General features: G+C 32.8%; 1 protein-coding gene across 2 annotated transcripts in view; it reads left to right on the top strand.

Moving 5' to 3' along the window:
- The window catches only part of sn (fascin domain-containing protein singed), a 55973-nt gene continuing 40737 nt past the window's right edge, over positions 1 to 15236 (top strand). The window contains exon 1 of one of the 2 annotated variants that reach the window (XM_070650624.1): positions 1 to 283. The gene's annotated coding sequence lies outside the window, so the exon portion shown is untranslated. Of the gene's footprint in view, positions 284 to 483; positions 691 to 15236 lie in introns of those variants that run through there. The other variant, XM_070650625.1, reaches the window with a different exon arrangement.

The following is a 15236-nucleotide window of genomic DNA, read 5'->3' on the forward strand; positions in this document are numbered from 1 at the left end:
TTCGTGAAGATAAACGGATCGCATAAAATTTTTAGCTGCCGTCGAAGCCGAAAATTGTAATAATTTTAAATTAAATTAAATTTCACAAAGTTTTTGTGTGATAAAAAAACCAAAATTCAATCGCAGTAGTCTGGAATAAAAATTTATTTTGTGTATTTTTGTTCTTGTGAAAAAGAAGAAAAAAAAAGTTTTTTTTTAACGAAATTTTTTGTAAAATTTATTGTGTTTTTCGACAATTACTGGAATTAAAATCGCCACAGCATCAACTGAGGGACTTAGTAAGGTAAGATTTCAGTCATAGATTATTACATTTCATTCAGAAATTAGCGAAAAATCCAAAAAGCCGCAAAAAATGAAAAGAAAAAAATTTTTTCATTCATTTTCAAAAAAATAATCATTTTTTTTTTGGCGATGAGCATGCGTGCACATTAGAGATCAATGCTTTTTTGTTGTACCCCGCAAAGAGCTTTGTTTGACAATAAGTCGAATTGTAAAAAAGGAAAATTCTCAAATTTTCTAAATTTTCGAGAAAGTTTTGACACAAAAGTGATAAAAATCGGCCAAAATTGCTAAAATCAGTCAGCATATCCAGTCCCACGCATCTAAAAACTAACAAACAAAAGGAGATTCGCAATAAAAACATAAAAAAGAGGGTTGTTTGAGTACAGGAACAAACATTTTCATTGACAAGTAGGTAAAATTATTTTGTGCTGTATATTTAGGGTTGGAACTTGCAATTCTTATGACTCAAGAATTTCATTACAATTAAAATCCCTCGAGTACGTGTTTGACAATTTTCGGTACATTTATTAAATCTTTTGGAATTTAATACAAATTCACCCTTGCTGTAATTTCGTCAGAATCTTTAAAAATTCGAGTATTTTTAAGCCTTTACTTACATATAGATTAATCCATATTAATCCTAAGATTGCAAAATTAGTTCAAAATTCCCACAAGGGATAACGTCCTCAGCATGAGAAAAACATTAGAAAAATATGTGTCTGGATACCATTTTGTAAGACACTCCAAAGAGTCATGTGCACCAAGATACTCGACATATTTGAATATCAATGCATTAAGCAGGCATTAAGCCATAGCATTTCATGTATTATTTTTGAACCAATTAATATTTATGTGTGTAAACTCAGAGGGGACCTATATACTTTATTATAATTGTATATTTTTTCTCTATTCTTGGCTTCTGAGCATGTCCTGCCGGCAAACTACGTGTGCCTTATATACAATAAATATAAAAAAGGGGAATGTATAGGGAGTGAAATATTTATGAACGATATGATCATGAACTTCATACAGTATGGACAAAAATATAAATGATAGTGAATTGTGAAGGTCAAATTGAACATTTTTGGAACTGCAGTTGCGTGTGTGATATGCGATATATCTGTAAATTGGATATAAATACAGCGGCAGACACAATAAAAAGGTGTAAAAAATTTTATTGTGAATCGTAAAAAGTTGTTTGTTCTTTCCTTGACGACTGTAGCCAGACAGCAGTTCTGCAACAAAGTTATGAAATTTTCCGTGACTCATGACTTAAATAATTGAAAAAAATGTTCAGGACAAAGCTAGTTAAAATCAAAATTCATCGTCGATTCTTATCTTTCTGGCTTCCTTCATACACAATTCCCAACAAAATATTTAAAATAGAAATGCATTTCAGACAGAAAATGGATTCAAAGAGGATGACGAAAAAATAAAAATAACAATTCAGATCTGGGGAAGTGAGAATAAATTTTAAAGAGACGAAAACAGATTTGTCATCAAGAATTCATAAACATTCTCACATGTTTAGCATTTTTGTTTTTGTTTCCTTTTAAAGAGATGTGAGTTGATGCCATGCGATGCGTCAAGGAGAAATGATGAATGAGTTCTGGGGATTTCTTTTTTTTTCTTTGGGGTTTGCCTGATGTCAGGGATTGTTTTTCTTAGATTTTGTGCAGCACATGTGCAATATTAGGGATTGTTTGTAGGGAATGATTGTTAGGAACGGGTTAGAATGTTGGATTTATAGACCTTCGATGTCTGTGCATATTCGGTTATATTGTTAAAAATTACCGAACAATACAATGTTGTTGCTACTTTGTTGTCTTTACGACAGAACGTATAAGAGACTTTATGGCTGTTTTAAACCCATTTTTTAACTAAATTAATGAAATTCGCTGCATCATGCTGTTCGGGAGTGCTTTTGATTATGATAATTAAAATTAGCATGCTTTTAGTTTGTTAGAGGAACTAGACCAGTGGTAGGCAGCCTGGAAGACAGATTGAACAAATACTATGGTCTGTAGAAGACGATAATGCTTGGAATCTGCCATTTCATTAAAATAATTCCAATCTCTCTGATAAATCTAGCAATGTCCGCATAGCGCAACCTGTGTGCCACCAAAGATTCCCTAAATAGCTCCATTAAAATTCCATCTAAATCTAAAGAATCTCTAGAAACCGAAAGTCAACATATTCCATACCCATCCAAACATCTAGCCATGTTTATCCAACAGTACTTAGTTCTATTCAAATGAACATTCATTCATCATGCACATCAGGCACAGATTGAAAGATAATTCTCATAAGACAGATGAGCACAATTAAATTCTCATAAGAAGTAAATTCAAAAAAGATGCAATTTGAAGTATTTTATAAGAATCAATAAAAATTTAAGTAATTCCAATCATAAATTCCGAAAAAATCTGAGATAGAAAGCACCGGTAATTAAAAGTAAAGGAATGAGAAAAAAGTAAAGACTGTTAATTATCGAAATAAGAATAACCTTAAACCACATTTCGATGGAAAAGACTTAAACGAGCTTCAAAAAAAAAAAGCGCATGAAGCAGCGAGAAAAGAAGAGCAAGAGCAAGTGGTGTTATGAATGCTTACAGTTACTTTATGTGATTACCAATTTTCAGTTGTTGTTATTGCTATTGCTGAGCGGTTCTATATCTTCTTTTTATTCATCTTTATTTTTTTCTTATTCGCTTCATCGTTAAACATGAAATATTTTGACTTGAATGATTTTTTTCTTTCTTCCTCACTTTTTCGACTTAACTTTTTTAATTTCATGCGAAAATGCGCTAAGAAAAGCAAACAATCGATCGTTCGACAGGCCTAGAAATGAATTCATCATCGCGAAATAATATGAAAATTATTTTATAGACGAAAAAAGAACCGTCAATTTTCGATTCGTGATGAAAATTGATTTGCAGCTTTTTTTTTATTTTGCTGGCTTTTGGTTATGGCTTTCTTATTTTTGTCACATTTTCTTAGTTGCTGCTGCGGAATTAGATCAGATGATTATTGAAATGGTGTTACGTTAGGAAGTTATAAGCGCATTCTTAGTTGGCAGATATATTACTTATATTGTTTCCTGATTCACATTCTGAAAATTTCTTAAAATGTATGCTTTAAAGCAGAGTTGAAGCCATCTTCAGTTGATGTGTTGCTAAGTTTACTTTAAATTCATGGCATTCTTTAATGACCCTTTTCCAAAAATGCAGACCTGCAGCCTTGAACAAACTATACAAATTATAACGCTCAGCCGATAACTGCTGGTCTGAGCATGTAAAATGCAGAAAGAGCAAGCTTGCTGTTCTTGGCCGAACCATACTGAAATATCAATATTCCCACTTAATCTATAGCTTCTAATCTTCAGAAATGCCTCCAAGAGCTTAAGACTCTTTAGACTGTTATGCATTAGATCATGACTAACGAAGGATAGTTTCCCAGTATAAATGCACACCTTTAGAGAGATTAATAACCTAGTAAATCTAATATTCCTAGAACTTAAGCCTCATATCAAATGATGTGGGTGGATTCACCTAAGGAGACCTGATTTCTCATGTTGTCTCAACTTGAATCTTTATAATTAAATTTGCTACATATTATGTAGTACATAACCATAACAGTTATCAGTAGATTAATAAAGTAAATCACAAATTAAAAATTAATAATCCCACAATAATCCACCGCAAATTAATATTAATTAATTAGTAAGGCATCACAGATAAAAAATGGAATAAATCCAATTTTCAAAGAAAAAACTGCATTAAAAAATAGATTTATATACTACATCCATCCATCATCATATGAAGTTAATGCCTCGATGCAATGCAATCAAAGAAAATACCTTTAAATTAATTGAAGATGGTCTTCTTATTTGGAATTATTATCGTATTATACCGATATAAAAATTAAACATTATTAAATTCAAAAGAAAACATTAAATGCAACAACAACAACAAACGGAATTGATATCACGGCATAAACTTTCTTTTCATTAATCAACTGATTTGTACGTACATACAAAATAGATATCGAATTAAAAAAAATATCTTAATTAATTGAGGTAATATTTTCACAAAAAAAAAATATAAATATGCATTGCATGATAAGCACAACTGGACGTGCTAATTTTATTCATCAAAAACGATAAGACTCTTTCTGCTAATCAGCTTTGGATTTGCAAAGCTCAGTGAAATTTTTTTTTTATTTTCTTCTTTTCTTTTATTTTATTTCCACAACGGTGGAAGCAGTTTGATCCGAAACATGAGAGATTATGATCAGTAAAAATATTATTTATCTTTATTTTTGCCTCACATAAGTATGCATGAGCACAAGTAAATACGGATGAGAATACGTAAAAAGAACTTGAGTAAGCAAAATTGTGGAATTGAGAATTTGAGTATGTGCCCTTGTGGATGTATTGTTAGAATATTTTTCATAAAAAAAAAAAAAAAATTTGATGAAATTTTTTTGGGATTATTTATTTAGTTATTTACTTCCTTGGCGAGGGCGTATGAGGGTCCATTGCCGTATTTAGAGTTCGTCAAAAGCTGCATCTGTCTTTGGATAACTTCTGCATTATTCATATGGATCATGTGAAATGGTGGAATAATGGATGTCCTAAACCCTTTTAATACCACTTAAATGTAGCTTCAAGGAGATAGAATAGAATGTTCCATTTAAAATACACAGAATTTGAGTCAAGACGCTAAAAACAAGCCTGAAAAGCTCTGACTAACTTTCTCACTTCGCTGGACGTACAGATCAGCTGTGATCCAAGCCTCTCTTAATTGACGTCTTAAACTGGCTCTATTGATGACTGCCATATGTCTATTATCAATATTAAGTGCTACAATGTCTTTATCATTAGCCTGAAAAGCACTTATTTTCATACTTCGCTGGTCGTACAGATCAGTTGTGATCCATGACCTCCCATAGGAGTCGCCTGAAGCTGGCTCTATCGCTGGCTTCTATTTGCCAATTTCCGATACCAATTGCAATACTATCTCTATCGACAGCTTCCTTCCAAGAGTTCTTTGGGCACTCACGGGCCTGAAATCACATGACTTAAAAAAAGACAGAATAAATTGTACCTATGCTGAAAAATCACTGAATTCTGCCAAATTCAACTACATCCTAGAGTCACGTCAGCCTGATGACTCTAATTTTTGCTTATTCTACGAAGTATCAATTCCAAAACTCAGTTTTCCCTTATCCTACACCGTGTTCCTTCCAAAAATGATTTATCGATTCATAAACAACCTAAAATGACTCATTTACATAAAGAACTTACTATAATTAAATCGATATGAAGCCTAACAAATTTGACAAATAATTTTCACAATGATATTCTAAGGACATACACGAAAATCCAACGCACGTACTGCAGACTCATATGAATATCTACATAAATAAATCATTCTGATAAGAGCGCAGTTAGCAACTAAAATGTGACATTAGTCATAACAAAATTTATGAAAATTACTAAACATGTAGTGATGAGTGAATTTTTAAGCACTTCTAAAATGACTTTTTATGGAATATTGTAGAATAATATGGACATATGCAGACAGATAATAATGAATTTTAATTACCCATATGCACGCAACAGTCATCATAGTTTTTACAGTCTTTACGCATTAACAGCGATGGAAAATTGACTTTATGGTTATTTTCGTGATGAAATGCATAGGAATTCTTGTAGCCCAATATGGGATGCTTATTAACATTTGTGAATGAAAGCTGAATGATGATGTGAGAACTTACTTTTATATTGAATGATGTGATTCATTAATTGAAAGTTAAATTGTCATGTAAACAGATTCATTTCACTAGAAATTCGCTATAAATTGTATTATAGTTCCAAGAAGTAAGCGGCACATTCATGCGGTTTTCGAGTATTATAAACAAATTGGTCAATTTAGATAAATTTGCATTTGATGATTCGATCAAGTCTTGTTAGTTACTTACAATAACAAGGAATGAGCTTGTTTTCTTAGAACAGAAAGACTATTACGGTGCATAAAAGCGGTGTGTTTGGCTGTTAGGGGTCAGATCTGGAGGAGATTGAGTCTGGCTTTAAGCTAATTATTTGAATTTTGTGAATATGCATCGGGTGATTCTGATGAACATTTTTGAATTTACTTGGAAACCCTGAAAAAGCTAATGGCATGGAATATGCCGAAAATCCGGGCACAAGCCAGCTTGACTCTGATCTAAGGCTAGATTCGATGGAATCTGGTTTCAGGCGAGAGTCAAAATGGTCTGGAGTTGGATTTTCAGTCTCTTTTACGCTGTGTGTATTCCGGTACCACAACTAGAAGACTCTTATGTTATATGGAGTCAAGCTGAATCCGGTTAACTTCAGACTCTGCTAAGATCCTTATTCTGGGCTAAAGTCTGAACGACGCTTACAGTTACACATCACCCTAGCTTCCATTATGCGTGATTCCACTGCTTAGCACCTTTTTTTAGAATCAAGCCGGACAAACCTTTTCTGACTGCCAAATATCACCTTAGAATCCCCAATACGCAATTCCATATTCTCAAACTCATTCCATTATCACAAATAACAAAAATTCTTTCAAAAGAATTCACACATATCCACAGAACTCAAAGCGGCAACACAAAACAAAACCACAAAAAATAAAAAGAAGAAGCACACAAAAAATTACTGAGTCAAAATAACAACAAAAAATAGCAGCTAAATGCGAAAAAAAAACTAAGTGAAAACTAATTAACGCGTTTACACAAATTATGACGGTTCTGCAACTCCTCTTGGCAAAATAATTGTATGCACAAGCCAAATATACAGCCATGATATGCAGATGAATAGAATATCCAGTTCGACAGGTTCACAATAACGTTATTCCATTGTAAATAGTAATTATATTGTAACAGTGATGTTACTTAAATGTATCGATGCACACACATATGCATGCATGCATGATGTCCCAGTAACTCTCACTCTGATTATGCCCTGATCATGGAAATTGGTATTGACATTCAAACATGCATAAATTATTATCACATATTACTTTCTATCCACTTCTTCGTAATCCTATTGAATCATTCATTTATTAAGTCCATTATTACAAGTTCTGATGATATCAAATGAGACTAGCTATTGACTGTTGATTCACTACTTTTTTTGACTTGACTTGAGCTGACTTTTATGAGGATATTTTATTAGATTTTGATATTTTAATTAACACTTGAAGCTTACAGTCAATAATTTATTAGCTGTGGATGTATTAATATGGAATAAATTAATAAAAAGTCAGCGCTGACTCAAAAAAAGGAAATTGCAGTTAAAATCTTTAAAGTTTACTCACTCGTCCCTTAGTCATCAACCCACTCTTTATTCGAGGAAGTTTACCTGTTTATTTAGAAATTCAATCATGAATCATATTTATGTTTGACGATTACGATGAAAATCCCTACCTCAACAGATTGTATAGAGCATGAAATGGAATCAGAGAGCAACACAATTAAGGATAATAAAGGTATTGATTTTTTTTTTATAGGCAGAGTTGTAGGGAGGGTTTAATGTGGCATGGGGGTAAGGTAGGGTGGATTCAGGAAGGAACACCTACCCCTCACCCCTCTTTCCATACTACTGGGACTAAGTGGATTTGGGAGTAAGATGGGATGCATTCAGGAGGAACCTCCAATAACCTCCCTATCCCTGGGACTAAGTGGATATGAGGCTGATGTAAGATGCATTCAAATGAGACCTGCAAATCTCTTCTCTTACTCACTCTACTCCTGGGACTTAGTTGACATGGGACTGAAGTGGTGTACCAAGTTGGACCTCCATGTTCTCCTCACATTCTCCTTACTTCTAGAATTAAGTGAAATTTGGGTACTGAAAGTTATGTCATTTGGTATTTTAGAGTCCAATCAGCTGCGCAATTACTTTAATATTCGGCAACTCGACCAAAATTGACAGGTCCAGAACACGCTACTCAGAAAGAGCAGCTCCAGTTCAAAGTCAATCCAACTCTGTTCCCACTATAAACACTATCTCAACTCCCCTTCCTTCCACTCCTGGTCAGTAACACAATATCTATTTCAAAGTCATTCCAAATAATAGAAAATGAAAAGGATCCTAATATCAAATGTGAATGCGAATGTGACTATTTACCGGAAAAAATAATAATCTATTGCCCAACCCAATCGTTTAGGGGGGAAAAAGAGTTAGTTGTATGCATAAAGATATGTGTGGATGATAAGAACGAAATAAATATTCACGACACGAAAAGGATGTCCATAACTTTTATTTCATTTCTCTCACTCACTCACTCTATACTTTTGTTGACTCGTCTGTACTGCCTGACTGTTGACAAAATCAGAATTTTAAATAGCATTTATATTTTGTTATTTTGTTTCTTCCTCAAAGAGGAACATAAAGTTTTATGTGAATATGTCTACAAATATAAAATTTAATGTTTTTTAGTATTTTTTTTTTTTTTGGTTTATTGTTTTCAGTTGTGAATTTTCTACAATTAAAACTTTTGTTTTGTGGGTGAATATTAAACAATTTTTGAAGGCATTTAAAATGACAATTAAGGAAATTTAATATTTAGGAAATGCAGAAGGCTAGTGGAATTTTTATGGCAAGCTGATAACAGTTATGGTTAGATTCGGGTGAATATTTAGTGAAGTTTGTGAAGGAATTGGGTCAATTGTAGTCTTAGATTCTTCAGTTTTTGGAATTGTTAAGCTAGAAAACTATCAATTTCCTCCTTAAATCCATTTTCAACTAAATATATGAATTTTTGAATCTTCTAAAGTTAGTGAATGAGCAATATATGTGACTTAATGTCATTCTTAGCTTAACTCAACCATATACTATCCTCATCTACTAGAGGTGGAAACCATCAATCCAAGCCACATAGTAGGGTGAAGTCAAACCAGCCTCTGGTTAATACAGGGTCCGTTGGTCTACCAAACCACCTTCTTTGAATACAAGCTAAGAGAACCAAGTCCGTAGATCACAATAGATCTGTACGAACAGCGAAGAATAAGAAGATGGATTTTTGAAGTCTATCATATGAGCAGCTGTCCCGAGTGGACAACTTGACATAATGTTCAATCAATAGCTAGACCTACAGTCGATCATTGACTTTGAATGTACGAAAATACGTTAAAACGAATCAATGGCAAGTTAACGTCTAGTTAGTGACTTGTTTTAATAAATTTTCGTCCATTCTGGGACGTATTTTATGAAACACCCGCTCTAACAGGCAAAGAGACTGCTTTTAGGATCTGAAGTGGTCTTAGTGTACCATGATAGCAAGGCTTTGCTTGTCTTGCATGGTCTGGAGAAAATTTCATTAAACGATGTATTTCTAAACATTATGTCAAGTTGTCCACTCAGCCGTGATCATTCCTGAACCCCAAAATTGCAAGTTTGTCTTTCATAACCGCTACTACATTTTGATAACACATCAAGCCCTCCATTTATAGCCAAAACATAAATTTCTAAACATCAAAGTAAAGACATTAAACCAAAATTACATTCAGCAATGATTTCTACAAGCAAGCAGCACAAATAGCTTATGTTTTTTGGAAGCGATCGATTAAATTTTTTAAATGCCGGCACGATTATGGCATATATATAGTATAACATAATGTCATCTATCAGTAATAATTTTCTATTTCTCTTGTACAAACAAACTTGTTTTCACTGAACATGGTACAGAAAAGAAGTACTGCATTATGAACAAGATACGACATTTAAATTGAAAGATATTTTCATAGCATCGCTTAAAAAAAAGCATGAATAAGACGAGAAGAAAAACTGACTGAATTTCGCGTCAAGTGAAATTTATTGAAAATGTCTGGAACGTGAAAGTCATTTATGATTTGCTTTTTAAAGGTCTACAAGCAAATGTGAAGTCAAACAAATGCAAAAAATATTATTTATAACATGCATGAATGTAGAAATCTGCATCACAAAATCTAAAAATAACATTTTTCGTTTCGGAAATCTGCAAACTCTAAAGATTTTTTTTTGAGATTCGAGTAACTGTTTTATTGGAAGCGAATAAGAAAAATGTTGTCGCTTTGGTTTGGTGGAATTTTGACTGGAAATTGGGAATCCCATTTAGATTATTTGAAATTGGACAATTTGATTGATTTTTTGAGTACTTTTTAAGTTAGATTGATTTTTTGGGAATAAGAATGATTTGGGTATTGGAATTTCAGAATCAAAATTGTGTTATAAAAGCTTTGAGGCATTAAGAATTTGCAATCTTGTTCTAAGTTAAGGAGGATTTAAGGTTGAACTTCAAATATTTTGAAACTAGTTGTTCAGATTCAAATCCAAACTTAGATACTATTTACTACGCTAATCGCTCAGATCAGCTGTGATCCACCACCTCTCTCACTTGACGTCTAAAGCTTGTTCTATTGCTAGCTGCCCTTTGCCTATTCCCAATATCAAGTGCAATAATGTCTCTATCAACAGTCTTGTTCCAAGGTACAAAGGAAAACCTAACTAACAAAAAGTTGCATAGATCAATATTAGACACTTGAACAATTTTGAGTTTCAGATCTTATTTCTTGGAGATTAGAATCTTTTTAAACGCGTTTTTCCAATGTCAAATGACTATCTAAAGTCCAATCAGATTGTGAATCAACCCAAAAAGTAAACAAAATGAAAATGTCAGAAACTTGTGTAATCAGGATAGCTCTTAGTCATAATCCAACTCTCCGCTAGAGGCACGTCCGCATAGAACACTTCCGATTTTTTACCGCAATATGTTCTTAGACTTGTATTTTGAATGAAGTCGAGTCGACTTGAGTTGACTTTGAGCTAAGACATTACTGATATTTAAGCACACAAAATCTTTGATAGTGCTCACTAGTTAACTAACCTAAACCAGTAACTCAAAATCTATGTTTTACAGCAGATAACCCAAAATTATTGGCATAAAACAATTTACTCTAAATACCAAGATCTAATATTTGTCAACAAAATTTTAAAAATTATCTCACTCTAAAAAAAACAGCGCAATATAACTCATTAAAGCTATGATTTTTTACAATATTATTATGACTCGTACGAGTTCTTTGACACTTGCTCGAAATAATATGCATGATTTCTTCTCGCTCATTTTTACTTGATATTCCACATAGATTATTGTAAACATTCATTAAAATGGACTTTTTATTTAAAAAAAAATCTGAATATTCCTTTATATTTGCTCATCAAATATTTGCTCTGAAAGAGGAGTTAATGTTTGCTGTTGTTATAATCAAAAATATTCACTAAATTTTTTTTTGAAAGAGCAAATATGTGCATTTAAAAGAATATCATATGTACATTTCATAGCTATGATTGAATAGACTCGTGGATGTAAAATGTTCATTTGATTTTTTATTCGTTCATGATTTCATTTTGCTGAAATTCCTGACTGTAATTTCAATTTTAAGTTAGTAAATTTCTAGAATTCTTAATTGGGCCGTTCTGCAACTGGGTATTCCGAACTAGACATGGATATTAACAGGCAAAGAGAACGCTTTTAATTACCATAGTGGTATTTATGGATCATTAAAGTATGCAATTTGCCTGCGGGGGTAACATGTTCATCAGCAGTTACTTACTTATTTCGCTGGCCATACAGATCAAGTGTGATTCATGGTCTAAACATTCAATCGACCCCATAAAATTCTCAATTCGTATATGTCTCTCTAGTCTTAAACATTCTCTAAACGAGATTGACAATAACAATGAAATATCTTTCAAGAACAGAACAATTGCCACGAAACTAAAAAAAGAGCTCATCAATAAATATTTGCGGAATCGCTCGAAAAAATGTATCAACAATTTTTTTATTGTTTCAATATTCTTTACTCAATTCTCAATTTTGTTCACTGAATATAAAATGCCGATGCTTAACATTTTTTCATTATTTTTTTTTTTCGATTATGCTTCACTTTATATACATGAATGTAGTTCTTATTCTCTTTATACTTTTATATTAAAATCCGTTATCGAGGTAATGTAATAGAAAAAGCAGCAAAAAAAAAGATGAAGAATGTTTCAATAGTTGGTCATTAAGATTAAGAGCACAGAACTGTGTCTGTACATGTTTATGTATATTACTGAACAAAATGCGGTGCGCGGCTTCTGTTGTGGCAAGCAATTCATTAAAGAAAAAAAAATTCATAATAACAGATCAAAAACATTCTTATGACTCGTTTTTGTTCCTGCCTTTTGCAGTTCTTTCTTCTTTTCAATAATCTACAATTAGACAAAGACTTGCAGTAGTAAGGTTTGTGATGATGATTTATTGTTGAAACTGTAACAATAGAATTATAATCAACATGCTATTAACAATTGTAGTGTTTAGTAAGCTACAATTGTATGGTGTGAGATAAATGCATATTAATAATTATAGATGGTTCTATTAATTGTATCTGCATTAGCTTATTTATTGCTGTCGTCTTTCTTTGTAGCTTCTGTAAGGAGGAAGTTGACAAAGTTTTGGAATGATTTTCAATATTATGGCTGTTTAAAGCTGTTTATGGCTTTTAGGGATCAAATCTAGAAAAGCTCAATTTGACCTAAAGCTTATGATATGACTCATGCGTTGTTCCTTAGTGATGGACATCATTTGAGCTGTCATATAAGTCACTAGAGTCTAGAATTATAATGCCATCTTAAAGTATTCAATCCACCTTATTAAAATCTAAACTAAAACCATTAAAACACTTACCTGGTGTGCTTTACATGACATAGTAATGGCCGGAAATCTGATGCCAAGCCGACTTGACTCTATCGTGATGTCAAATTTAATAAAGTCTAGTAAATCTAGTTCGGATTAAAGTAACACACGCCTTAGCCAGATTTTCAGTCATTTTCGAGGACGGACTTCATCGAGTCTTATCTGACCCTGAATAACGCTGGTCGGACAACATTCTCAGCCATTTTAAAGTCGGATTTTATTGAGTCTAATCTGAGCCTGAATAACGCTGATTTGGACCAGGTTCTCTGCCATTTTGTCTGAAGTTGGATTGAATGGAATCTAGTCTGAGCCAGAGTTCCGCTGGTTTGGAGTCAGATTTTCAGCAATTAATGAGGTGGCAATTCATCTAATCTAGTCTAAGCTAGAGTTACGCGCATCTGTGACCAGATTTTCTGTCATTTCCATGCATTGTATCTTTCGGATTACTTATCTTCTCCTCTGGACGTACAGATCAATCTTGATCCATATCCTCCTCACAAAAAATCATCAAAATGTTCTCAAACTTCAAAATATTTCCACATCCAATTGTCATGCATTTTATAATGTTAATTTATTTCTTTCATACCTATTAAAATTCTACCTATATGCAGGCTATTTTATTATTAATAGCATAATCAACAGTAGATATTTATAATATTTTAAATGAATTCTGTTTATTTCTATCTCTCATCATTACTCATTTCTGCACATTCTCTCGACTATTGCAAAAATGGATTAACAATGAAGAGAAAAAAAAGAAGCTAAAGAAATAAAATGAAATTGACTGCATTTACTGCTCACTTTAATTTTATGGCGTTAAGTGATGCCGAGTCATCGTCGGATGTTTTATGTAGCTTATAATTATGGGACGAAATTGGATGTAAATAGTGGCATAAATTACTGCTGCCAGGTAGATTGGAGAGTGTGGGTATTTAGTGGATATTTCTATATCAGTTCCTCAGGGGATGAGCTAGTGATCTGGTTAGTGATATTGTGGTTAAATTGAAGTAAATTCTTGAATTCCTGTTAAATGCACAGTGTAGTAGCATGTCAATATTATGCTCTTAGGTGATCTGAGTATCTTAATCAATCACTAGCTATTGTCTGTCAAATCTTAATTCTGATGTTCGTAATCGAAGATGCGTAAAGAGTCGAGTCAACTTGAGTGGACTTTTCCATACAAAATACTAGTCTTCTTCGAGTTCTGTCTAATTCTAGGCACTAACCAGATTCAAAGAAATGTTCTTGTTCTTCCTTGGCAAAATGTCTCCGAAAAGCGCCAATCAGTCAATGCTGTAATTAGGTTGAATCCGGCATCCAGATTTACAAAACTGATGCCTATGACAGGCAAAAACCCTACAACTTATTGGTAATTTGTATGGTTTTTATACCAAAACCGTTCAAATTATTAAGAAATTCTACGGTTTTTGCCTGTCACAGGCACCAGTTTTGCAACTCTGCCGGCACCACGCTAGAGTCACGTCTCAATCCTTAGCCAGATTTCGGATCGTTTACCCGAATTGTAATATTCTTGTATCTTCAGTCATTCCTTTCACTCGGGGCAATAATTACAGAGCGGCACAATTAAAAGAGAAATGATAAGCTATTGACTTCATTATTGCATTGAGAAGATTATTAAGCACCAAATAAAAAAAAATTCGTAACATTTTAGAAATAGATTCATTGAAATGGATAATGAATCAAAAAAAGAAAGAAACAAAATTAAAATGGAAAGTATTGCTTTACATTTTTACTTTATAAATCACTCTCGAACGCGTTAAGTATTTGCGTTTAGTATATTTTTTCAAATTCATCTGCAGTTTTCATTTTGTAACGCGCTAATTAGGCGAAACACAAAAAATCAACTCAAAAACACTTTCTAAAGAATGGAGATGCATGCAGGCTTTAAGGAATTGATGATAATAATGGGAGGTGCGTTGCAATAATATTTTTTTTTATGGGCATTGCACAGTTTATTCGTGCTGATTATGAAAGTGCAATGAAATTAATGGCTTTTCTATTTATTTTTATTTTGAGTCATTAATTTTACAAGTGCGATTGGGTGTTAATTAATTGATGTTTTACATGAAATTCCATCACTTAAAGTAGTGCATAGGGTTTCTGATTAACCGCGTTTTTTCATAACCGCTGTTATGCTGTTATGAAAAAACTCAAAACAGCTGTTAACGCCCAGTTAACGCG

This window comes from Chironomus tepperi, unplaced genomic scaffold (assembly GCF_022539635.2).
Source record: "Chironomus tepperi strain 1889 unplaced genomic scaffold, CSIRO-AGI_Ctep_v1 contig_445, whole genome shotgun sequence".
Classification (NCBI taxonomy): Eukaryota; Metazoa; Arthropoda; class Insecta; order Diptera; family Chironomidae; genus Chironomus; species Chironomus tepperi.